The sequence below is a fragment of the Sciurus vulgaris genome (genome assembly GCF_902686455.1).
Source record: "Sciurus vulgaris genome assembly, chromosome: 10".
NCBI lineage: Eukaryota > Metazoa > Chordata > Mammalia > Rodentia > Sciuridae > Sciurus > Sciurus vulgaris.
In genome coordinates this window covers 2,497,013-2,522,608 of record NC_136470.1, presented here as the reverse complement: position 1 = coordinate 2,522,608, position 25,596 = coordinate 2,497,013, and the positions used below count along the sequence as shown (strand labels likewise).

General features: G+C 58.3%; 1 long non-coding RNA gene across 1 annotated transcript; it reads right to left on the bottom strand.

Annotated features, from left to right (window-relative positions):
• Window positions 1–6,026: 6,026 nt before the first annotated feature.
• On the bottom strand, window positions 6,027–23,341 carry LOC306637854. Its single transcript, XR_013757295.1, has 3 exons — window positions 18,708–23,341; window positions 14,390–14,542; window positions 6,027–6,645 (listed from the first exon to the last, which is right to left on the bottom strand). It is a non-coding gene; the product is annotated as an uncharacterized lncRNA (long non-coding RNA).
• Between the last annotated feature and the right edge of the window lie 2,255 nt (window positions 23,342–25,596).

The following is a 25,596-nucleotide window of genomic DNA, read 5'->3' as shown; positions in this document are numbered from 1 at the left end:
GAACGGGGGCAGGAGGAGGCGCGGGCGGCCAGAAGGCTGTGCGGGGAGCTGGTCTTCCCTGAGGGAGCAGCCTCCCCACCCGGGAAGCGAGGCCACCCGGGACCTGGGACAGGCAGGCGCTCCAGGGCCTGGGCCTCTTGTTCCACGTGTCCCTGGAGGAGCACCCCAGCCCCGCTGTGGTGAGCCCCTCCTTGCAGCCCACCCGCACCCCAGGCCAGCTGATAGAGTGGGCCCTGGTCACCCCACCTCCATCTCCCATCCTAAGTGGAGACATCCTGTGAGACTGAGCTGAGGCCCCTGAGATGGGCACGTCCAGGGGTGGACCACAGAATCCCCGGGACACTCGGACCCTAAATCCATGGCTCCTCCAAGGACCTCGCCCACACAGCTTTGGGGGTGTGGCTCCATCTGGCAGGCAGGTGCACGTGTCACGTATCAGCAGCCCCAACCTCCCTTCTGGTCGGGGGCCACCCGGCCCTGCGCTCGCTGCTCCTGCAGTGTCTGATTTCGCTCGCCAGGTCCCTTGGCGCTCCATCGCCGTTCCTGTGGCCTATGCTGGCACCAGGCACCCGGGCCATGGCGAGTGTTTGGGGTCCATTCGTCCTTGTTGCCCTGTGGCTGTGCCACCCTGGGGGCATCTGGGAGTGTCTAGCTTGGGTTGTCACACCAGCACCACGGAGGCCAGCATCTGCCTCCTGCACCGAGCGCTCTGCTTTCTCCCGGGCATGGGCTTGGAGTGGGGCCGTGGGCCGCCAGGGTTACGTTCAGCATAACCAAGAACGGGGCCAATACAATGATGCTCTGGGCAGGTCCACGAAGTAAAGGGGGCAGCGGGTCATCCTCTGGGAGGGTCCCCTGTGAGGGCCAGAGGACCACTCTTCATCCAGGGTCAGTGACCCCCACACCCTCCCTCCCTTGCAGAGGCTGGTGGCCCTGGATGCCTCCCTAGCAGCTGGCCCAGGCCCCTCAGCTCTCCGGGTGGGGAGCATCCCAGGCTTCCGGGGCTGCTCAGGGAGCACCCTGAGAACACAGTGCTCCCCCAAGCCACAAGGGCAGAGGAGGAGCAGTGTGCTAGGGAGCCCGGCTCGTGCCAAGGGAGGTGGCAGGACACGGGAAAGAGCTGTCTCCCACCTCAGGGGCGTCCTGCACACCTGAGCAGCGCACATGCATGGAGGGGTGGTGCCATGGCGGAAGCTGCAGTCATCCCCAGTCCCCCGTAGGCAGTGCTGGGGCCTCCTGTGCCCTGGGGTACAGGAGTGTGGGACCTGCTTGAGGCCTTTGTGCAGGGCTGCCGGTCTCCTGGCTCCGAGAGAAGCTCCGCGGCAGGCCTCTCCTGGGAGAGGCGCCTCTGCCTGCACAGCCCCAGCCTCAGTCTCAGGCGCCCCAGGGAGTCTCGGCCTGGGAGCTGGGAGGCGGCAGGGCTTGGACCCACGGTAATTCCCCATGTTGGGGGGGCCTGTGCCAGGGTGAGGCAGGTGAGGGTGAGGGCGTGTCTGGCACTCTGGGGAGCCCCTCCTCTGTTGGCCAGAGTGGGCAGAGTTAGGGGGCTTTTCTGCAGTCATGAGCCCACTCGGTGGGACTTCCATCTGGGCCCAGGGCTCACCAGGAGGAGAAAGGGACATAAAGAAGGGAGGCTGGGTGTCCGCCCACACGGCACCTGGCCTGTCTCCCTCCAGAATGCACACCTGGGGGGCTGCCACCCACCGTGCACCTGGGTGCTTCCTAGGACTCCCCACCCCTCCCATTCTCTTTCCCTCCTTCCAGAAGCTTCCCTGGTTCTCCGTTTCTACAAGGCAGGGCTGGAACAGCAGGGCGTCCAGATTCTGTGGGTCTGAAGCTCATGCATGTTGGGGCCCACTTTAGGAAGAACCCAGAACCTCGACCTAAGTGCAGGCCCAGAAGGGACTATCTGGAGGAGACGCCTTTGAGAAGAGAGAGCTAAGGCAGCCGATCTGTTTTGGCCACTCGGTCGACCAAGACCTGCTTCTCGCTCCCGGCAGGAGAGCGTCCTGAGTGTGGGCGGTTCCAGCTCTGCCCCAGGCCCCGTCTCTCCTGTACACCCAGGATCAGCAGCCACCGACCGCTGGTGACCGAACAGGTGCTCTGACCCTACAGGCAAGTGACATCGCCAGTGAGGGGAGCGTGGGTGGAGGAACCTTCCAGAAACCTTCTGTGATCAGATGGCCACAGTAGGTGCCCCAGAAGTGGCTGTGAGCTGGGGTTGTAGACATACCACTAAACCCACACCAGGCAGCCCGACTCTTTGTCCCCAAAGGCCTGTAACCCCAGCAGTCTGCTGGGGCACTGTGCCAGGCGTGGGGAGGGGGCTCTGTGGAGAGGGCCCGGGGTGACGGCGCCACACAGATTCACGGAGGCAAGGGTGCGCGGTCCCGCCTCCCTCCCCTCCAGACATGCCCCTCGGGCAGGCCTCACTGGTGACCCAGGGCTCCATGAGCATCCAGAGAAAGGCCCAGAAGCAAGGCCAGCAGCGAGGCCGGCAAGGCTGAGCTGGACCCAGCGAACACCAAGGCTCCGCCCTTGGAGGCTGGAGGCCCAAGCACTTGGCCTTTTCAGAAAGCCCCGCCCAAATGTGGGGGTGCTGAGCTAAAGCCAGCCGCTCCCTTGAAGGACAGGTGACAGTCACTCACACAGGGTGGGAGGGGCACCGTCCCCAGGCAGCCAACAAAGATTAATCCCTGAAGCCAGTGGTGACAGTGGCACAGCATTGAAAGCTGTAAGAAAAGGTCCACAGAGGAGGGAGGAGGGAGCAGGGAGGAGGGAGAGGGAATAGGGGAGGAGGAGGAGGAGGGAGGAGGGAGGAAGAGGGAATAGGGGAGGAGGAGGGAGGAGGGAGGAAGAGGGAATAGGGGAGGAGGAGGGAGGAGGGAGGAGGCAGGGAGGTGAGAGAGGGGAGGAGGAGGGAGGAGGGAGAGAGAAGGGGGAGGAGGAGGGTAGAGGGAGAGGGAAGGGGGAGGGAGAGGGAGGAAGAGAGAATAGGGGAGGAGGAGGGAGAGGGAATAGGGGAGGAGGAGGGAGGAGGGAGGAGGGAGAGGGAAGAGGGAATAGGAGAGGAGGAGGGAGGAGGGAGGAAGAGGGAATAGGGGAGGAGGAGGGAGGAGGGAGAGGGAAGGGGGAGGAGGAGGGAGGAGCACCGTGGCAGCCTTGGGTCCTCTCACCAAGCCCAGAGACTTGGTCTGAGTGGGGCGAGGGGCGTGTCTTTGTGCTGCTGGGACCGCCCACCCAGGGCTGGGTATTGATGAAGAATAGAAATGTGATTCTGAAGTTCTGGAGGTGGAAGCCCAAGATCTAGAAGCTGGTGTCTGATGAGGGTCTTCCTGTGGGGTCTCACATGGCGGAAGGGCAGAGAGCGGCGGGGCTGGAGCAGGAGAGGAGGCCCTACCTGGAAGTCCTCTCCAGGCTGGCACAGTGGCCACCCGAGCAGCTTTCCTAGGGCCCTTGCTGGACTGTGGTCACGTCTGCCCTCGGGCACCGTCGGCCCAGCAGGGGGACACAGGGTGAGGTGGAGGGGGGCGGTGGTTTCAGTCGGCGGGGCAGGAGTCAGGGTACCTGTTGGAAGGGGCTCTTGCGTCCAGAAAACTCCTTGACCATGCCTGCGTGAGCCTGGGAAGAGGGCTCAGACTTGAGTCTGAAGATCTGTTCCACAGATTGTCACAGGCGACGATTTTCCTGGGGAAAGGCGATGTCAGGGCCTTGCCTTTGGCCACCACGGGCCCTCTCCCATACAGACCCTGGCCCTCCCAGGGGGCTGAGGGAATGGCGGGCAGCAGTGCCCCCTGCAGAGCCTCAGGTTCCTCTGCTGCGTAGCACCATTCCAGTGTGTCTGCGTGACCTGTCACGGCTTGGGCAAGAGTAGGATCCTGACCTCTGGGACAAAATGCTGCGGGCTGGTGTAAGGATCAGAGCAAAGGCACTAACAGGAGCTCTCCAGGGGACACTAGGCAGGAGGCGGGGACGGGGGCCCACCCTGGCCACACCTCTTCTTCCTGGCCAGCTGCTTCCCAGCTCTGTCCAGGTGTTGGGGAGGCTGTATCTGTGGTGCACCTGTCACTGACTTACAACTAAAGCCAGCCATGGTGATTCCCCATCCCTGGGCAAGCCTGGAGAAGGCCAGGTCTCAGCTCTGACCCAGACGGAAAGGCCAGTGGGCAGGGTCTCTGGGAGCATCTCCTTCCCTGATGGGGAAGACTCCTGGGACACTGGGAGGGAGCTCAGAGAGGGCATGCCAAGAGTGCAGGGCAGGAGCAGCTGAGGAAGCTCGCTGACCAGCCACTCGCCGGTGGCCCCCAAATCACTGCCACCTCATTCCTTGGTGGGCACCAGAGTGAAGCCCCCGGTCTGACTCCTGCAGCCCTGTCTCTCTGGGAAGCGCTGTGGGAGGATTTGGCACTGTCTACACTAAGTGCCTCTGACCGTTCCGGTCTGGTGCAGATTCCACCAGCTGAGGGTTTGGTGTCCGTGCATTATCCATCGATGACTGACCACAGGGCAAAACCCTGGAGGGTTTCACTACGGCTAACCCAACTGTCACCTCGGCCTCCATTTGGGGTGGAGACAGATCCATGTGGAGGGAAGGCCACCCAGCAGAAGCCATCATGTCCTGCCACGTGATCCAGCCCGTCAGAGAGGCTGCAGAAGGGAGGGATTGAGTGACAGGGGCCAGAGACACAGGGGAAGAGTGAGGCTTAGAAAGGAGGAGCCACTGGTCATGAGCACTGGTCGGGTACATGCCTGGAGTGCCAGCAGCTCAGGAGGCTGAGGCAGGAGGATCGAAAGTTCAGAGCCAGCCTCAGTAATTTAGAGAGACTATGCAATTTAGCAAAACCCTGTCTTAAAAGATAAGAGTTCTGGGGATGTGGCTCAGTGGTTAAGTGCCCCTGGGTTCAACCCCTAATACCAAAAAGAGAGAGAGAGACGGAAGAAAGGAGGTGCCACCCACCTGCCTTGGGGAAAGGGAAGTGTGGACACAGAACCCCCGGAGGGGGCAGAGGGTGAGCTGGCAGAGCCTGAGCCTGTGTCTCAGTATCCTCAAGAGGGAGCATGGAGGAAGTGGGTGATCCAGGCTGCCCTTCCTCCTCCAGCGTAAACAGGCAGGAGGCAGGGACTCCTGACCCTCAGCAGCCCTCGGCAATGATGACAACCACACACACCAACACTAGGCTGCGTGTCCGTGGATGTGTGTGCCATGTGTCCCTGTGCCCACGAGGTGTTCATCCAAGAGTGTGTGTCTCTGTGTGTGTCTGTGGAGTGTGTGTCTGAACTGCGTGTCTGTGGAGTATGTGTGTGCATTGTGTACCCACAGTGTCCTTGCAGTGTGTACAGTGGAGTGTGTGTTCATGGTGTGTGCGTGTCTATGCAGTGTGTGTCTGTAGAGTCCGTGTCTGTGGAGTGCGTGTCTATGGACTCCGTGTCTGTGGAGTGCGTGTCTGTGGGTGTGGATTGCGTGTCTGTGGTGTGTGTGTGTGTGTGTGTGTGAGGAGTGTGTGCTCTCCTGTGCGTCTGCCTGCACACGGCTTTCCTGGCCAGGCGCCTAGTTCTCGCAGAGCCTGCCAGGGGCTTTCCTGGCCGGGTGTCGCTGGCAGGCAGGGGATTCCTGCAGAGGGCCACCCCCACAGGACAGAAGGGTGTCCTTGGGGCACTCTGAGCACAGGCCACCACATGAGGACAGAGGCTGGGAGATGGGCTTTCTGAACCTGGAGGGTCTGGGTGTAGGGCAGCCTCTGCTCTGGGTGGTGGCTTTCCTGGGCGGGCATGGGTGGGACGAGGAGACCCCCAGCACCCAGGGCTGCTGTGCCCTGGTGCTGCACTGTCCTGGCCGGTGGGTCAGGCTCCTGGTGCTTCTGTTTTGCTTCTGTCCAGGCTGCCAAGTGCCAGCCGGGGTCCTGGTGGAGGCTGAACCCCACCACACCTGCCCCCGCGTCCAGCCTCTGGATTCTGTTCCAATGGCAGTGAAGGCTGCCAGCTCTGCTGGACGTCTCCTGACGCACCTCCTTCTTGCCCAGAGCCCAGGTGAGGACTGGGAAGCTCCAAGGAGTGCAGGACCCCCAGGGACGCTCAGCGCGGCCAGGTCCAGGCTGCTGGCCCCAGAGCCTCTCCTGTCCTCCCGGCTGCTCCCACTCGTCCCGGAGAGCAGGAAGGACCAGGCGCTTGTCCTGGTGCAAAGCTTACGGGGCTGCTAAAATATCACCAATCGAGAAGTATATTGTAGTGTGATCGCACTCACGACCTGGGTGGGCCAGGAGAAGGGTTCCCGTTGGAGGGACGGGCCGGCTGCGAAATAAAGCCATGAAAGTAACGTATCAGGAAACAGGATGAAAGGCAGGGGTGCTGTTGAAGCAGAGGAGAGACCCATGAGCCATCCAGGAGGGCCTGGCTCCAGCAAAGCTCAGCGAGCTGTGTTTGCAGCGGTTCAGGTCGGAGGGGATCGGGGCGTCTGGTCTCTGCTTGCTTCCCGTGTGGCAGGGGTCTTGCAGTAAACACGTTATTTGGTGTTGGTTCTTGGCGGTGACTCCGGTCCCCGGGGCTGTGTTTGAACTTGAGCTGTGAGCTAGAACGGGGAGCCAGCCTGACTCAGGCACTCTCGCACCGCACCGGGGGTTCCTCCTGGGGGTCCCCACAGTGCAACACCTTGAAACATAAAAGCGAACTCAAAGTTCACGATGACCCAAATCAAACTTCTCAACAAGCCAGGTGCGCCCCTTCCCCACACTCCTCTCCCAAGTCCAGGGACCCAGGGAAGCAAAGGAGCTGAGTCCCTGGTTTCCAGCGGATGCAGTCCCTCCTCCCAAGGCGGTTTCCATGGCGACCAGCCAGGTATGTGGCAGCTGGTGAGGTCAGGACTGCAGAGTCCCTGGAAGGGGAACCCCTGCGGGCAGAGGCTGGGACTTCCTGGAGCAGACACACGTGCCAGGATGGATGAGGAAATCCCCTCGGGCTCTCCCAGGGCCAGCCTCTGCCTCCTCAGAGTGGAGCCAGGACACAGGGAGGGGCTGCTCCCGTTCCTGTTCCTGCCGCCGGGAGCTTGGGGCGGTCACCTGATTTCCTAACACCCTCCCTGTGTGCACAGTCGTCCATGGAGGCCGACCATGGGCAGTAAGAGCCACGTGGGCAGTGCCGCTCCCTGCTGGGCCTCTGCTAGGAGTCCTCAGACGATGTTGGGGTGAACCTGAGGAGGTCGGAGGTTGCTGCCACTTTCCCCCATGGCATGGAAGTTGGCTGTTGAGGGAGGGGACTGCGTCAGGCAGGGGCCTGGCAGGAAGAAGTCACTCAGCCCAAACTGGGTCACAACGAAGTGTCATGACAGGCTCGGGAGGGGCTGGCCTGGTCAGCACAGGAGGCAGGTACCAGTGCCAAACCTGGAGCCTCCTAGCCCCGCGATAGGGAGGCCCTGGACAGGACCTGCAGCCCCCTGTGAAAGGACCAGGGAGCCCTGGCGCCTGGGAACCCACGTGAACACGCTGCAGCAGCCAGGTCTCGAGGGACTCGGGCCTCCTCATCCCCATCCCACAGCTCACAACCGGCCAGCGCTGGGTGGCCTCCATCAAGGGCACACCGGCACAAGACCTTCCCTGGCTCTGCTCTAGCATCCCTAGGTGCCGCATCCTACCTGGTGCAACGTCAGCGCCATGTAAATCGCTGTTAAACTATACCGTTTAGGGCACCAAACAAGAAGTCTCCCTGCTCTGTAGAGATGCCACCATCCAGGCCTGGCTGTGCTTCAACCCATGGCCGGGCAGCTCTGGGGGTGCAGAGCCGCAGGCCCAGAAGGCCAGCCGAGCATGTGGAAATGGCCCTCTCGGCCCTGGAGGCTGGCTGCGGACAGGGGTAGGGAGGACTCCCTCTTCCTCAGGGAAGCCTCTTAGGGCTTTGACCGACTGAGCGAGGCCTCCCAGACAACAGGACGCAGGTTTCCTTAAAGCCGACTGACCGCAGGTGTCAGCAGCACCTACAGATTACCTTCCCAGCGTCACCTCAACTAGTGTTGGATTGCCTGGGCCACAGACTGGCCATAGTGGCCTGTGGAACTGACCACGGTACTACCAGTTTCCCCATCCTGGGCTCCTCTGCCAGTGCCTCTGTTGACCAAGCCCAAGGGAAGGCAGAGGGTGAGGGTCCAGCACCGTCTGTCTCAGCCGCAGGACAGGACTCGGGTACAGGAGGCCAGAAGACCTCAGCCCAGGCAGAGCCCTGGACGCTTGGTGGCTCTCCAGGCAGAACCCAGGAGCACTTCTTGGGAGCATGGCGGAGAATGCAGGTCGAAGGCCGTCTCAGGCAGCCTTCTAGCTGCAGAGTCAGACCCCACCTGGCTAGGCCTCCTTCCCCTCCCATGCCTCGCCCTTCCTGAGGGGCGACTGGGCAGAGTCCAAATCCAACATCTGCGCTAACCACTCTGGGCCCTGGTGTCCCTCCGCAGCAAACAGGGAGAGCGTATGAAGTGACCTCCCAAGGGGCCAGCGTGACCCATGGCTGCAGGCGAAACCCCTTGACTCTGGGCACCAAAGGTCACGCCACTCGCCCAGGGTCTCCGGGTGCAGGGATGGGCAGCTCGGGGCTCGGGCCAACTTCCCAACAGAGCCGTGAGAGGGCTCCTCAGAGAACGCTTCCGGTCTGTGTGGGGGAGCCCCACCCTGGAACTGCGCACGGGAGCTTCAGGTCAGGGAGCTGTGATAGCTGTTGTTACCTGCTCCTCTGGCCTGGAACTGGAGTGTGCCCCCCACCTCATGTGCGCAGAAGTGGGATTTTAGGACACGATCTGATCATGAGGGCTCTGGCCTCAAAGGTGAATTAATCCATTTGGTGGATTACTGACTTGAATGGACTCTTGGAAGATGGTAGAAGGTGTAGGAGGTGGGACCTAGCAGGATGGGTCTCTGGGGTGGCCTTGGGGATTGGCTCTTGTCCTCAGGTCCCGCCATTCACTTTCCTTCACCACATCCTCCTGCTGAGATGTTTCTACCTGGAAGGCAGCCCGCCGTGGACTAAAACCTCTAAAATTGTGCATCTCATAGACCTTTCCTCCTTTGAGTTGGTTATGTCGGGTATTTTGGCTACCGCAATGAAAAGCTGACTACCACCTCTGCCATGGATTAGTCAGGATAGGTTGAGCCATGATGCAGTAACAAACACGTTTCCTAGACCTTGTGGCTCAATACCAGCACAACCAACCTCTCTATTACAAAACGCTATGCAGATCGGCCTGGTCCTGTCCACCGGGATCCCCGTCCCTTCCACCTTGAGCTGCCCCACCAGATGAGGCCCACGGCAGGGGGAGGAGTGTGGAGCACAAAGCCTGGGACTATTTGGGAAGGAAGACTCCCAGATTACTCGTGTTCAGAGCTCACACACGATGGCTGGTTATGGAATTTCAAGTTAACTGCAAGGGAGGTTGGGAATGCAGAAGAGGATGTGTGGCATGTCTAGCTGACATTATCATCCCTCCTCCTTGGGAGGAGGGGGAGGGCGGGTGCTTCTAGAACTGGTCATTCCGAAGGGTGTTCAGGAATGCCGAGCGGCAGAGCGCGTGTGGTCTATCACCCTAGCAGCTTACCCCAGCCCTGGGCGGTCTCCATGACTGGGCGTTGGGGCAGACTGGCTGGGTGGTCCTAGCTAGGGTCTCTCAAGAGGTCACAGCTGACGCGTCACAGGGCTGTGCCACCTGCAGGTGTGACTGGCCGTGGAATCCATTTCCAAGACAGCTGGGTCACCTGCTGCTGGCAGGAAGCCTGTGTTCCTGGAGGCCACCAGTGGGCCTCGGTTCCCACCTGTGGGCGTCTGCATGGGGCTGCTGGGTGTCCTTACCAGGCGCCAGGTCCCCCCGGGGCGAGTGACCTGGGAGAGAGCCTGGGGACCCCAGTGTCATTCGCGACCTCGTCTCAGCTGTCACACCACAGAGGTGTGCCGACTCCTTGATGCCAGGGGCCCGGGGTGCACTGTGGTTGTCAGCTTGCCTGAGCCAGGAGGTGGCCAGACACGTGCTTCCCCATTGTTCCGAGTGGTTCCCTGACGGGGTTTCCAGATGTGGTGAACTCGGGGTCTCGGCAAGCCCGCTGGGGACTGAGACGAAGGGCGGAGGCCAGAGGGGGCTCGCCCCTCTGCTGAGGCTCTCAGGGCTGGGACGCCTGTGGAACTGGACATGGACTTGGCCAGAACCACCCCATTGGCTTTCCTGGGGCTCCAGGTGCCCAATCTTGGGCCTCTTGCCTCTGTAGTCAGGCGAGCCCACTGGTTCTGCTCCCCTCGGACTGGGCCACATGGAAGCCAGCAACCACAGGATTGGGTTCTACCCAACGCGGGGCACAGGGGTGGACAGCTGTAATCCCAGTGACTCGGGGAGGGATGTGAGTTTAGATAATTAAAATAACAATGGAGCAGGTGGCAGGGCATTTTCATTTAAATTCTCACAAAGTTCTGATTCCCTGCTTTGCCTTCTGTGATATGGAGATTTGGAATACCAATTCCAATTAACTGAAGTAAAAAGGGAATTACTGGCTTATAGGCATCACCAAGAAAGCAACTTCAGGATGGCTGGATCCAGGACTCCCAACGATGGCCTCAAGGTTCTACCCCCTGCCGAGACTAGCCCTGGACAACCTGCTTCAGATGACCATGGTGACCTGCCCCAAACTTGCTGGGCCACTGTTCCCAAAGTAAACTTTGCAGGCCTCAGACTTTGATTTGGAGTCGAGTAATGTGATAACTAAGGAAGAAGTCCAGAGGCAAGGAAGCCCACCCCTCCCTCGAGGCCACGTCCGCTTGTCTGGAAGACACCACAGGAGGAGCTAGGCCCGGGAGATCACCTGGAGACTCACCGCTGCACATGTCCCCAGGGCCCCGCTCCCGTCTCCAGTCAAGGAGACCCTGGGGCAGCTGGTAAAGACTGGCCGCATTGTGCAAGAAGCTGCTTCAGGGGCTGTTTACTCCCAGGGCTGGGAAGGCCCAGCTGGGAGCCCCAGGAGGCTAGAGGGCCTTCCCCTCAGCCCTGAGCCAACCAGGAACTTGTCATGACTCCAGAAAGCCTCTCTGGGCCTCCGTTGGACTGGATAGGACACCTAGTGTGGGCTTTGCCTCACAGGCTCTTTGGTGTCCCCAGCCCAAGGTCACAAGTGCTGATTTCGTACCCTGCCCAGGCAGAGCTGTGGGGCAGGGAAGGGCCTGGGTGAGTCACTCCCTGGCATTGCCAGGTGGCCAGGTGCCTCCCCTCCCAGCCACCCCTCCCTGGCTCAGGGCCCCGGGAGGGAAACCTTGGGAGATGTGACTTCCATGGTCTTTAAAGGGTGGACACAGTGTCCCAGCTATGCTTGGACAAGCCAGGAAGCCAGAAATCACACAGAGGACAGCAAATGCCTCCAGTCCTGAGCTGAGTGGGGCGCAGCCTCTGCCATGCCGTCTCACTGTCACCCAGAGCTTGGACAGGCCATCAGCTCCTCCGGGGCCCTCACGGAGCCGGGCTGTGGGCGGGGAACACCGGGGGATCCAGCTGGCCCTGAGCCCCAGTCTCCCCTGCCAGGCACTCAGCGCTCCACTCGGGTGCGTAGGAGAAGGTCCACCCTGTGGATTCTGGGACAGGGATGCCCCACCTCTCGGGCACACAGGTCCCTGGCACATCTCCCCCAGGATGCACGGCATGGTCTAGACAGGAGGACCCGGACACGCACAGATGTGATGCCCAGGCCCTGAGCCACGGGCTTCCACCCTCCCTCATGCCACCAAGCACAGCTGTGGCATCTGTCCCGGAGCACAGCACACAGGGCCTTCCCTGCAGGCCAGGACACAGATTGGTCACCCCCACTGAGCAAGGAAGGCATCACCTCCTTGTGGTCACCTCCCCTTGGGACCATCTCCCCCAGTGGTCGCCTTCTTGCCCCAAAGTCATTAGCCCTGTGTGGTCACCTCGTCCTCTAGTGAACTCCTCCCACGGTCACTTCCCCTGTGATCACCCTCCCCTTGTGATCACCCCTCCTATGGTCACCTACCCCCTGTGGTCACCTACCCCCAGGCCTTCTCTCCCCTGTGGTCACCTCTCCACCTGTGGTCATCTCTCCCTGAGTTCATGCCAACTACCTTGAGAAGCCCTCCCCCTCCCCCTTCTGCCAGAAGCTGGCCCACTTCAGGTTGGTAAGCCACACTGTCCCTGGGCTCTCAGGCACTGGCCTGGGTCCACCCCAGCTCCTCTGTGAGGCTGGCGGGCTGCTCTGAGTCTCCCCACGCCTGAGACTCAGCTTCCTCTGCGACACAGGCACAGAATGATGGGCTTCTCTAGCCTGGCATACTGCCTGAGTTGGAGCTGCAGGCAGATTTCACTCCATGCTGCACACCCAGGTTCACACGGCTGGTGGCCGCGCCCAGGGCTGCTCTGGGTGACGCCCTTCCAGTCCAGTGGCTGTCCAGGCTCCAGGGGCCAGGACAGTCCGGGGGGAGCCCCAGAGAACTGGGGGTGCACTGCTCTCTCTTCTGCGTTCCACAGGCTACACTGGGTTCAGTCCCTCGTTTGCGCCCCGCAGCTGGCCAGGACTGCAGACCTCAGTGGAGGGTTGTCACCTGCATGGCAGGAACCCAGGCCCAGCCAGCTGGGCAAGGCCCCTCTGGCCGTGAGGCAGCCCTGCAGCTGCTGGCGGGCTCTCGAGTGGAGCTGCTCTGCAGACTGGGGCTCCAGGTTTGGGTGCAACCAAGCACCACCCGCGTCTGCAGGCCCAGTCGGCCAGAGCCCGATTACAACAGGGTGCTTCTCGCAGCCCAGGCCCCTCCCCCACGGCCACGTCCACATGAGAACCGCAGATGAGCGGCCTCCCCGGGACCAGGGCAGCCTCTCTACAGAGCGGGGCCCACTGGCTGATAGTGCAGGGCGAGGGCCTGGAAGCAGGGCACTGTGCTGAGGACAACCCTGGCCACCCCGCCACCCCGGGGCCCTCAGCAGGGTCCACGTGTGCCCAGGGTGCTGGTCAACGTGGGCCAGGGACCCTGTTGGCCCATCTGCCACCTCTTCATCCTGGGTGCCTGGACGGTCCCCACCAGCTTGGAGAAAGCTGTTTTCCTCCCAGGGACTCCATGTCCCACCCCAGAATGGAGGCTGCCTGTCCTCTGCCCAGGGACTCCATGTCCCACCCCGGGATGGAGGCTGCCTGTCCTCTGCCCAGGGACTCCATGTCCCACCCCGGGATGGAGGCTGCCTGTCCTCTGCCCAGGGACTCCATGTCCCACCCCGGGATGGAGGCTGCCTGTCCTCTGCCCAGGGACTCCATGTCCCACCCCGGGATGGAGGCTGCCTGTCCTCTGCCCAGGGACTCCATGTCCCACCCCGGGATGGAGGCTGCCTGTCCTCTGCCCAGGGACTCCATGTCCCACCCCGGGATGGAGGCTGCCTGTCCTCTGCCCAGGGACTCCATGTCCCACCCCGGGATGGAGGCTGCCTGTCCTCTGCCCAGGGACTCCATGTCCCACCCCGGGATGGAGGCTGCCTGTCCTCTGCCCAGGGACTCCATGTCCCACCCCGGGATGGAGGCTGCCTGTCCTCTGCCCAGGGACTCCATGTCCCACCCCGGGATGGAGGCTGCCTGTCCTCTGCCCAGGGACTCCATGTCCCACCCCGGGATGGAGGCTGCCTGTCCTCTGCCCAGGGACTCCATGTCCCACCCCGGGATGGAGGCTGCCTGTCCTCTGCCCAGGGACTTCATGTCCCACCCCGGGATGGAGGCTGCCTGTCCTCTGCCCAGGGCAGACCTCTCTCTGGGCCCAGCAGCTGGGACAGGCTTGTGCAGGAGGCCCAGCAGCCTGGTGACCTGGGGCGCAGGAGGTTCCGTGAAGCTGACCTTTCTCAACACAAGGTCAGGAGGGAACCACTGACCCCAGAGAGGGGGAGACAAGGGAATGGCTGTGCTGGGGGCATCTAGAGTGGCCTCGGGGGCCACCACTGACGGCACCGCCCCAGGCAGGAATGGAGGAGGGAGGGGCCGCAGCGGAGAGGCTCCCTCCAGACCAGCTGCCCCGGGAGAGGGCACGGAGCTGTGGGGAGGGGGCTCCGCGGCTCAGGATCCTGGAGGATGGGGGCTTGGAGCTCAGGAGGCTGGAGGACAGGTTCTGCGGCTCAGGATCAGTGCACAGAGGGCCACGCATGAGCTGTATACCTCTGTGCCCCCTGCCACAGCCCCATACCCAGCTGCTGGGGACCCGCTGGCCCTGAATGGAGCTGCCCACACCCTGCCCCTGCCAGGCTCCTCAGGCGACTGAGTGAGGCACTTCCTGTGCAGGCTCCTACCACACACCGCCCTCCTGGGCTGCCTCCGTGGCCCCCTCTCTGGGACTTGTCCTCCAGTGGAACTGTCCTGCTGCTAGGCTTTGCCCCTGTCCCTGCACTGGCAGGAGGAGCCCTGCTTACCCGAGCCCCTGGCCTCGGAATCAGGCTGCCTCTTCTCCCCTGCAGCTCCAAAGGGCCCAGAGGTCTCAGCAAGCCTTGGAGACTCCTTCTCAGGAAGGAGCCATTTCCAGGAATGAACTGGGGCTTCCCAGGTGGCCAGTTCTGTTTACCCAACTGCAGGAGCAGGATGGAGACCACTGTAGGGGTGAAGCAGGAACAGACTGCCTGGCCTCCACGTGGGTCAGCCTGCGATGGCTGGGACGGCCCAGCCCCGCCCCCACCCTGGGAAGCACTCAGTGACACTTCCTGCTGCCCTAGGGCCTCTGTCTGCTGAGTGATGGGAGGTGGTCACTTCCAAGACTGTGGCGTCCACCCAAGAGGAGAAAGCAGATGGGCAAGGAAGGGGTCGAACAGTGGCTGATCTGTGTCTGTGACCTGGAGGCCCATAGAGAGCCCTGTGGCCATCCACCCGCTGAGAAAGGTGTGCTGCTTAAAGAGGCCTCTTCCGAAGCAGAGCCTGTGTCAGAGCAGAAATATGACAGCCCTGGATTGGACGGTCATTCCTCTTGACAAGCAGGAACCCTGGAGCAGGGAGTGGCCAGGAGAGCAGAGGACATCCCGAAGCCTCAGAAACCAGAAAGGGGGCTGCAGTCACGTGTCCTTCACCAGCAGACCCCAAGGCCCAGTGTTGGGTCCTTGGTCCTTCATACGTGGGAGCCTGCGTGTTTGGGCCTCTGAGGGAGTTTCCTGGGCTGGTGTCTCAAATCGCCATCATCCGAGGCATCCAGGAATCCATTCTCCCAGCTGGGCAGAGGTCTGGCCCTCGGTGTGGGCAGTGTGCTCCCGCTGGGCCCCAGGAGATAGCCTTCTCAGTTGTGTTCTTCCTTTCCAGCTTCCAGTGACCCCTGGATCCCTGGCTTGTGGTGGCCTGGCCCTGAGTCCCTGCCTCCACCATCCCATGGCCTCTGGTTTGCACATGCATCTTCCCATAAGGACACCAGTCATATTGGACTTGGGGATCCACCCTGCTGGGCCAGTGTGGCCCCATCTTAACTCACCTCATTACGCCTGCAATGGCCCCAGTTCCAGATGAGTCATGTTTCAGGGCTAGGAACTGCACATCTTGTTCTGGGGACACAGTGCAGACCCTAACTCACTCCTTAGAAAGTACGAGCAGCACTCTAATGCTGAGGCCGAGGCCTGGTTCTCTCCCGCTGTGCATGGGCATGGGGGGCTCCACATGCAGAAGCAGCAGGAACATGGGGGGCTCTGTGGACAGGGCCAGACCTCCAGCCTCCTGCACAGCACGGAGGTGGGCAGCAGGGCTGGCCACACCCAGCCCTTCGCCGTCCATAGGCCTCATCCCTGGGCTCTGCCCTCTGTAAAATGGGCTGGCAGGGGGTTGGGGGAGACAATACAGGGGGCTGGGGTGTCAGCCAGAGCCCTGGGCCCCAGAACCTCCAACTCAGGCAAGGAATGGAGGACCCCTTCCACCCAGGCTCCATTGTGGCTGCCAGGTCAGCTGGACCCCGGCTGAACTCTGTGACCAGCTTCCCCCTATGAAACTCTGTGAAGACCAGTCACACCCACAGGCGAGGCCTCACCTCCGGCTGGGAAGAGGACACCAGAGCACAGGAGGTGAGAAGACACAGCCCAGCCAGTCCCTACCTCGAGACCACTCCTGGCTCCATGCCAAGGAAATGTCCCCACACTTGCCCAGGTCTGAGAGTGGGTCCTGCAGTGGAGATGGCAGGTGCGTCCAGCCCCTGCTAACACTGTGCCCTGGCCTCAACCCCCGCCAGCCACCCTGGGCCCAAGGTGATGTTGGCCCAGTCACGATGCTGCTGGGCCTGCTTCCTGACCTGTACGACTGTGGGGATGCCGTGAGAGCTAGGGTGGACAGTGCGGGACCAGGCACAGCAGCCTCAGCACAGGGCCACGGTGACCACTCTCGGGAGGCCTCTGAGGGCGTGGCTTTGGGAGGAGTGGGAGGGCAGTTGCTGGGCTGGGGAGGGGGCGGGAGGCCCAGGACAAGCTGGCATGGGGCTCCTGTGGGTGAGGCTTGGCAACCCCGGGACTGGGATCCCCGATGGGAGACGACTGCGTGGTGCACCCACACTCCTGAGAAACCGCGGCCCCGAGCCGCCTCTGCCAACGTGCCAGGGACAGGCTGCCACTGCGACTCTGCACGGGGCCACCCTCTCTCCCACCTCCGCTCCTGGGTAGAGGCCCAGGGAAGGTGACAGGGGACCCACAGCATGGGACAAAGGGGCCTCCCACAGGATCTGCCTTGCCCCTCCCACTCTGCCCACCTGCCCTGACTGTAGGGGTCACAGCGGGCCTGGGTTTTTCTCCTGACGGGATGGCATTGCTGGGGTCTGGGCCCCCCCTCTGGGGTCTGGCTTTGGACTCCACTCACAAGGGTAGCACTAGCTGCCCCGCAAGCATACCTGGGATCTCCTCCCCCACCAGCCTCGGGACTGTCCCTGTGCCCTTGGTGGCCACCCACACCTAGGATCTGCTCATGGCCCCTGGCCCCAGCCTCCAGGCAGGGTTCTCTGCGCAGGGCAGTGCTTCCTGAGTATCATGTGGCCTGGAAGCCCCAGTTGCCACCCCAACTGAGCCCAGGGACAGTGGGCATTCTGAATTCCGAGTGGTGGGTGGCATGCCGTGCCCACAACAGGCAGCAATCACTGCCTGACTCAGACGGGCAGAACTATTGGGCCTGCTTGCCTATTTCAGGAAAATTAATTACACCCATGCCGAGAGGGAACTCACACATTAAATGTCTTAGGCTCGCCCGCCTGGAATGCCACAGCACAGCCTGCCTGCAGCTCCAGGCACTGGAGAGGGTGGGCAAGGCCCAGGAGCCCCAGGCGTCTAGAGGGCTCCCAGGGTGGTGGCCAGCAGGACACCAGGCCCTCTGCCTCCCCTCCGCCCCCCGCACTGAAGCTGGAACAGCAGCCTCTACCTAGGGAGGCCCCTTGCCAGCCAGCTTGGTACCAAGGGGGCCTGGGTCAGGACTGGCATGAGGGCATGCTGGCCCTGCTATGGCCTTGGAGGGTCCAAACCTCAGAGGCTGATGGTCACCACACATGGGCAGGCTGCCCTCTGCCCATGCTGGCGGCTGGCCCTGCCCAAGATGTCTTTCTCTCTCCCACTTTCTCTTCAGGTTGTGTGAAATGGGAACCAGGCCCTGTTGTCCCTGGGCTGAAACAGCTAGGCCCTGCCCTCCCGGCAGGAACTGAAGTACCTGCTGGCCTGAGCCGGGCTGGGTGTCACAGGGCCAGCTTCGCCTTGACAGCAGCAGCAGCCCTTGTTCTCCAGTGTCCCCCACCTGGGCCTGCCCTCACTGTGTCCCTGGACACACCGGGCACCTGCTGCTCTCATTCCCCAGCAGCCCTGTCGCTCCGCCAGGCTCCACCCCAGCCGGGGGCTCTGGAAACCCTGAGCGGACAGGCAGAGTCCTGCAGGGAACCTGGCCGCCTCCAGGCCAGGCTCAGGTTTGTGGGAAGGCGAACGCCCCCGTCCTCAGGAAGCCTTTTTCCGCCCACCAGGGCAGGCACGTCAGTCAGTGGTCTTCAATTCCACCAACATCCTTGCACAAACAGACATAGGAACTTCATTCTACAAAACACAGCTAGAGCTGGTGAGGCCCGTGACCTGCACCCACGGATCCCAAAGTTCACTAAAAAATGAAATGGAAAATCTGAGTAGCTCTAGACTGATGTCTATGGAGTCTAAAAAAAAAAGTAACCTCAGCCCCACGGGCCTTCAGGGATGGATTCCATCAAGCACTCACAGCAGACATAACAGAGCTCTGCACAAACACGTACGCTCAGATCGCTTTGTAGAATTGACCGATCAAAAGTAAGAGTTCTACGAAATACAGAGGACCTAGAAAAGTAGAAATAACTCAGATCACTGGCACAGACACGGATTTCTGAGACAACACACAAAAAAAGCACTAAACAAAGAAGAACAAAATGGTGTTAGAAGTCATGAAATTCATAAGGTAAATTTATTAAAACCTTCAACTCTTCAAGTGAAAGGCAAGTCACAGATTGAAAGAAACACGTGCCAGGTAAGAGTCCTCCGGGAGCCCACGAGGAATCCTGCCGTTCCGTCTCGCACATCAAACTGCCCCTGGAGGCTGACAGGGCCAGCGCGGCTCTGTGGCAGGGCACGTGCTCAGCCCACGTGAGGCCCCAGATGATCCCAGCATGACACACACCAAAACTAGCAAACCATCTTAAATAACTTGATGAACAGAATGGCTAATAGCCCCTTAGAAGACGTTAAAGAGCAGCAATCAAAGGAAAATGCAAACTTCACTCACAATAAGATGTCCTGCAGGTGATCAGAGTGGCTGGACATGGACAAGGCCAAGCGTGGGCAAGATGGGGGCTCGTGGGACCTGGTGGGCTACCTGAGTTACAGCCTCACAGCTGTCATCACGCACGATCCAGATGCTGCCCCTCAGGGGACCAGCAGGCCGATGTTCATAGCAGCACGTCCGTCAGCTGCAGGCTGGAAACAGCCAGATGCCCATCACCAGGTGAACAGATAAACAAACCGCGACACACACGGAGAGGAAGGCACGGCAGAGGCAGGGCCGCGATGACCTCCACCGGCTAGGCTGAGTGCAGGAAGTCACAAGCGCCCACTGCCTGATCCCACTTGTAGGAAGAAGCTCTAGAAACACAAACCAGCCCACAGTGACGGGAAGCAGGTCCCCAGTGCAAAGTTGCGGCAAAGGGGGCCCTGGGACAGAAACGCTCCACGTGCCAATTGGAGGTCACACAGCTCCAACCTGTGCCCAAACTCCTGAACTTCACACTTAGAGTAGGGGCCTTGGGTGCAGCTCGGCCATTGCTCGGTCACGCTGCTCTGCTCTGGGGATCCTCCTCCGCAGATCCGCATCTTCTGTGGCCTTGGTCTTCACACCTCCCCCTGGAACAGGGTTCTGAGCTTTTCACCCCTCCTGGAGGCGGGAGGTGGGAACACTTGGTGGTTGAAGAAATGTCCCATTCCCCTCAGGTTCAAAGAAAACCCCTGAACCCTGCTGGGAGGCAGGTTCCCTCCCACCACGGAGCTGTCAGAAGACGCAGCAGAAGGAGCCAGAGCTCCTGGCTGCCCGAGCACTTTTAGATCCTTTTGGTTTTTCACAGGAATCCCATTTGAAGCATAAATGATAACTAGCTGGACGGAGATGCAAGACTGAGTTGCTCCCTCCCTCCGCCTCCACTGCCCTTCCACTGCCCCACACCCTCACACATACCCTGCCTGCCCTCAGAGTTTCTCTTCTCTTCTCCCAGCGCCTACAGGAGTCCCAAGAGCAGAGCACACCCCTGGAAACCTGGTGTGGAGCCTTCCAGAAACCTCCACCCTCTTGCAAGAGGGGCTGGCACGCTCAGCAGTTCAGACGGTGGCAGGCCTGGTGCAGCCTGGTTGGCTGGCAGCTCTTTCCCCCTTATAGATATTCTGTGCAATACTTGGGGGGGACACTCAGGGACACCACTGTATTTACTGAACACTCAATGCCTGCTAGGCACTGTGCCACACATTCCATAGGTAGGTTGACTTAGGGTCCACATGACTCTAAGGAATAGACACCATAGTGTTGTGTACCATCTTAAAAACATACTGGTCATATCATCTGCCCAGGTCACAGACTAGAAAGATGCAGGTGGGGACACAGACCCTGTCGGGTGACAGCTCAGGTCCTGTTCCTGGCCACCACAATGCTCCACATGCTGGGCCCATAGGCACAGTAAGGGCATAAGCAGCCAGTTGCTTGGCAGCAGGGCCCGCTCCAGGCTATCCCTGGACTTTTGCCAGAGGATTAGGAGAAAGAAAACCTCAGAATCTCAGAGCACCCCATTGCTCTGAGGCTCAGGCATGCTGTTAGGGGTGTGCCAGAGCGTGGCTGGGCTCTGCCAGTCCCTGACAGGAGCCAACACATCCCCAGCACACACACCTTGCCAAATGCCCTGGGGAGGGGTGCTGGCACCCTGCAGAAATGTGTCCAGGCAAGATCTGGGCAGGGCTGGGGAGACCACTCGGGCAGGTACACCAGGGGACTCTCCCACTCCCCTGGCCATGGAGACTCCTCGTCATCTGATGGGAAAGGATTTGAGCAGGTTGTCCCAGGGCAGAACTGTAGGCCTGCGCGGCTTCTGTGAGCTCCCAAGTGGAGCTCTAGTCCCCACCTGGACTCCAGGGAGCCCCATTGTCCTCACACATATCACAAGTTCCAGAAGAACCAGGGGAGCGCCTAGCCCACAGGGGCCACCATGTGCAGGACTAGTCTCAGTGCCACCAGATGTGACAAGATCGCCTTGTTCCCCAGGGAGGGACCATCTACTGGGGAACCGAGACATGTATACATCAAATCGTCATTTAGCATGACAAGAATTGGAAGGTCAGATGTGTCGTGAGGTTCAGAGACAAGGTCTTGCTTGAGATTGCCTGGTGTCCAAAGTGTGTCATCAACAACAAACAACTCGCCTTGGCCTCATCCATCTGTGGTCTCCTCAGACAGCAGAAGCCATGAGACTGAGAGCCAGCTGAGCCCGCTCCCCTGAGCCATGACTGGGGAGAGCAGTGACTTGAACCCTGGTCTCTGATTCCATTATGGCTGTGTTTGCACTGGGACCTCACTATGCAAAGGTGCAGGTCAGATGCCCCGGTTTCTATGGTAACGCCGACCAGGGCTGGCTCCGTTCTAAGGGGCACGACTCTAAGGTCCGAACCTTGGATTCAGGTGCCAGCTCCTGGGGGTAGAGAATTCTGGGCATGACAAGATAGGCTCGATGTCTCAAAAGCTTTGCCGCATCCTTCAGACTGCCTGCTCTGCTCAAGCCTTCTCACAGATAGCCTTCTGATGACAAAACCTACACAATAAACGTGCTGAGCTGGCGCTGGCTCAGTCCAGCCTCGCCAGGGCCGGTAGCCCACCGGCCCCAGCTCTTTCTCTCTGTGTGTCTGTGTTTTTTCTTAATCCCCGGTCTCCCCTCCAGTTCCTGAATTAATGGTCGTGTTGGTCAAGGTAGTTGGCGCCCGAACAGGGACCAGATCCAGGGGTACTTCTTCACTGGATTCAGATGGGAGGATGCTCCTGAAGATGCGCATCAGTTAAAAGGTGAGGAGTGCACATTTTCGGCCAAGTGTGAAACATGGGAAATGCTGAGTCCAGAGAGAGGGACCTCTACTTGCAATGCTTAGATCTATGCTTAAACCACAGGGCAGCCCTGTAAAGAAGGCACAGTGATCACAGCCTTTAAATGTGTTGCTGAAGCTTGTCCCTGGTTTTCTGAGGAAGGAACAGTGAATTTAGAAACTTGAAAAAACTTGGTGAACAGCTACATGCTAGGTATAGAGCTGAGGCAGATACCTGTAGCTAATTTCCCTGTATGGCCATCAGTACAAGATTATCTTGACCCATCTCATGACAGTGTAAAATGGTCAGCTTCTGACACAATTTCTGGCTTTAAAAATACCATTAAATGTGAACAGGCCTCTGCCCACAGCACCTCTGCCTCCCCCACCAGAGCACTTACCTCCTGAGAACCAGCAGGGACTGGAGGAGGTGGCTGCTGAGATAGACACACTCCAGGGCAGAGGGTTTTAAAGAAGACACAGAAGAGAAATTGGAGGAGGAAAGGGAGCTGGTTCATTATTTTCCTAACCTGACTATGACTGCTTCTGCTCCCGTGCCTCAACCCACACCCAACACAAAATTTAAAATAGGAGTACCTGTATTGCTGCTACAACAGGGTCTCTGGGCAGCAAGGGTGACTGGGGAAGGCACTGGAAGCTTTTGGATGTATCCCATTTTTGAGCAAGCTGACCCAAATAATCCTGGTTCACTAATTCAATCACATGCACCCATTTCTTTTAAAACCTCTAAAGAACTTAAGTCTGCATGCTCTATGTATAATCCACAGCTCCTTTTCTACAAGGTCTTTGGATACCCTTGCCAAGAAATCTTACCAACTAATGATTGGATTATGCTAGCCAAAGCTCGTTTAGCAGGGGTGATTACTGATGTGGGAATCTAAGTGGATGGAGTTTAGTGTAGAACAGGCTGAAAGGAAGAGAGCCTATGGAGTTAGCATTACTCTGGAAATGCTGACTGCAAGTAGACAATATGCTGGTTTGGTTCATACGCTAAATATTTATTTACAAACTTACCAACACACAAACCTGTGTGCTAAAAAGGCATGGAGAGTGCCAAATAAGGGAGAGAAAACTGTGGACATCAGCAAAATTATACAGGGTCCTGATGAGCTTTTTGCAGATTTTTGTGGCATGATTGTATCAAGCCATTAACTGAATAATTGGGGACCCAGTAGCTAGTAATTTCCTGGTTAAACAGTTGGCTTTTGAAAATGCCAACAAAATCTGTCAGGAGGTGATCTGTCCTCATAGAAGAAAGGAAATGGTTTGGGATTTCATCCATCTCTGTGCTGACATTGGTAGTGCATATGTTCAGGGAGTAACAATGGCTATGGTCTTGAAAAAAGCTTTGCAGACTGATTGGAAAAATAAAAATTCCAAAAGGGTGTTTTTAACTGTGGCAAGCCTGGACACTTGGCCGGGGACTGCTGGCAGTTGCCTGGTTGAAAGAATAATCCAGGGCTGTGTTCATGCTGCTGTTGTAAACACTGGGCTAATGGGTGTAGACCACACATGGATGTGAACAGACAGTTTTTACCTCCTCAGTTGGGGAACAGGAGACAGGGCCTTCCCTGGCCCTTCCGAAGAGTGCAGGTGCTGCTGCTTGCTCCAGAGCAGGCATACAATTCAGTCAACCCTGTGTCCCACCATCCAGGACCTCTACGGGGCTACCCCAGGGGGTGCAGGATGAGACCTCCTTCCCACCACCAGAGGAGTGTTAACCCCCCAAATGGGGCTCCAGCTACTCGTACTGGTGTTTATGGCCCTTTGCCCTCTGGCACCATGGGACTTATATTGGGACACAATATAAGTAATTTATCAGAGTAATTTATCTATGAAAGGATTTCAAGTATTACCAGGAGTGAGAGGTCCTGGGAAATATGGCTCAGACCAACAGTTCTATTGTTCAAATACTTCCAGAAAATAATATTGCTCAAATTCTCCTTTAGCCTTATCATTCAACAGGAAAAATTCTGTCAAATGACCCCAGAGGTGATAAAGGTTTGGGTTCATTAGATAGGTGTGCTGGGTTCAGTTAGTTAAACATTAGTGACCTCAATTGAAAATTAAAATAAATGGAAAGATTTTTCAAGGTGTCTTAGACCCCATGGCAAATGCATCTGCTTTATCTACTGTGCACTGGCCTAAACGCTGGTCCTTGCACAGGGCCTCTGCTGACTTAGAAGCATGTGGCATATAGTTTAATCTGTGCAGAGTGCCAAGTGTCTTCAGTGGGAAGACTTAGAAGGTAATAAGGGACTTTTCAAGGGTTATGTCCTTGAGAATTTGCCAGTAAACTTGTGGGGCCATGACGTACTAAGCAACACAGGGTTCTTATTGGTAAGTCCTAGTTCAGTGGTTACTTCTCACACTTAACCAAGGGTTCATCCACACTCAGGGGTAGGAAGAGATCATCAAGGAAGGTGTGTGCCTGTGGCACAATCCTCTCAACAGGACAGCATGGGTCAGGATACACACCTAACCATCTTTTCAGTAGGGCCTTGATCTCTTCCCCAAAGGACAGCAGATAAAATTAATGGGCTATCAGATGACCCTATCCGGGTTGGTCAATGGCCCCTCCTGGGGGAAAAGCTTTAAGTGGCTCACATGCTAGTCCAGGAACAATTTCAAGCTGGTCATATTGAATCTACTTTTAGTCCATGGATACTTCTGTTTTTGTAATTAAGAAAAAAATCTGGTAAATGGAGATTGTTACAAGACCTCTAAGCAATTAATCGAACAATGGAATTAACAGGTGCTCAACAGCCTGGGCTTCCTTCTCCTCTGCTGTCCCCTTTGATTAGCATTTAATAATAATAGACCTAAAGAACTGTTTCCTCATCATACATTTACACCTAGCTGATTGCAAGTGCTTTGCATTTAGTGTGCCAGCCATTAGCTTTAAAGAGTCAGTTAGAAGATATTGCTGGAAGGTTTTGCCACAGGGAAAGGCTTACAGTCCTGCTTTAAGCCAGACTTTTATAGCCCAAGCAGCACATGGGAGCAATATCCTGATGTGTGTATTACGCATCACATGGATGACATACTTTTGGCACATTCTAATTCAAATATACTTTTAAAGTGTTTTGCATATTTGGTAACATCTCTTACCATAGTGGGCTTTAGCATCTGGAAAACTACAAAAAACCTCTCCTTTTCAGTATTTGGGTAGTTTAATTGAAGGACGTATAATTCACAAAATTTACAAATTAATACTGATGTTTTATATACTTGTATTTATTTTCAAAAGTCACCGAGAGATATTAATTGGTTAAAGCCGCAGTTATCCACTGCGGACTCGAGCTCTTCATCTGACATCTCATGGGGAGATCCCTCTCCAGCCTCTCCTGACAGCTCACTGCAGAAGCAAGGGCTGCACTAGTAAAGGCTGGCATGGCCCTCGACGGCACGCCTCGCCAGGATTCATCCACAGGACCCTGTGCACGTGTTGGAATTTCCCGCTTCTCATCCCTATGGGGCCATGGGGCCATCTTCAGGAGTTATCAAATGGCTCCACTGTGCTCCCTCTCCAAAATCGTTAACCCCGTTTCCTGATCTCGCTGCTCAGCTGATTATTAAAGGCAGCCATTGACCCACACAATTGGTGGGAGCCAAGTCTGCGTCCACTGTGGTGCCCTTTCCAGTTCAACACAGCATTGGCTTTGGCGATCCTCACATGCTTGGCAGGTGGCTTTTGCTGATTTTCCTGGCCAAGTGGAAAATCGCTATCCTCCTAATAAGATCATTCAGTTTGCTACCAGAACTTCATTCAACTTCCCAGGAATTGTTACCGTGTTCTCAGATGCTCCAGTTGAGGAGAGGCTGGTTACTGTAGCCTTGCTCACACCCAAGTGGTGCAAAGCCCCACACTCGCACAGCGAGCAAAGCACAAGCTCTGGCGGGTGCCTTGCTCCACTTTGAGGATGGCCGGTCGACGCCCAGCGTGTCGGTGCCTTGGCGGTAGGAGCTGCCGTGCACATTGAAGCGGCCTCCACTGGATCAACAGTCAGAAGAGCTGTTCCACTTGTTTCACACCCTACAAAAAC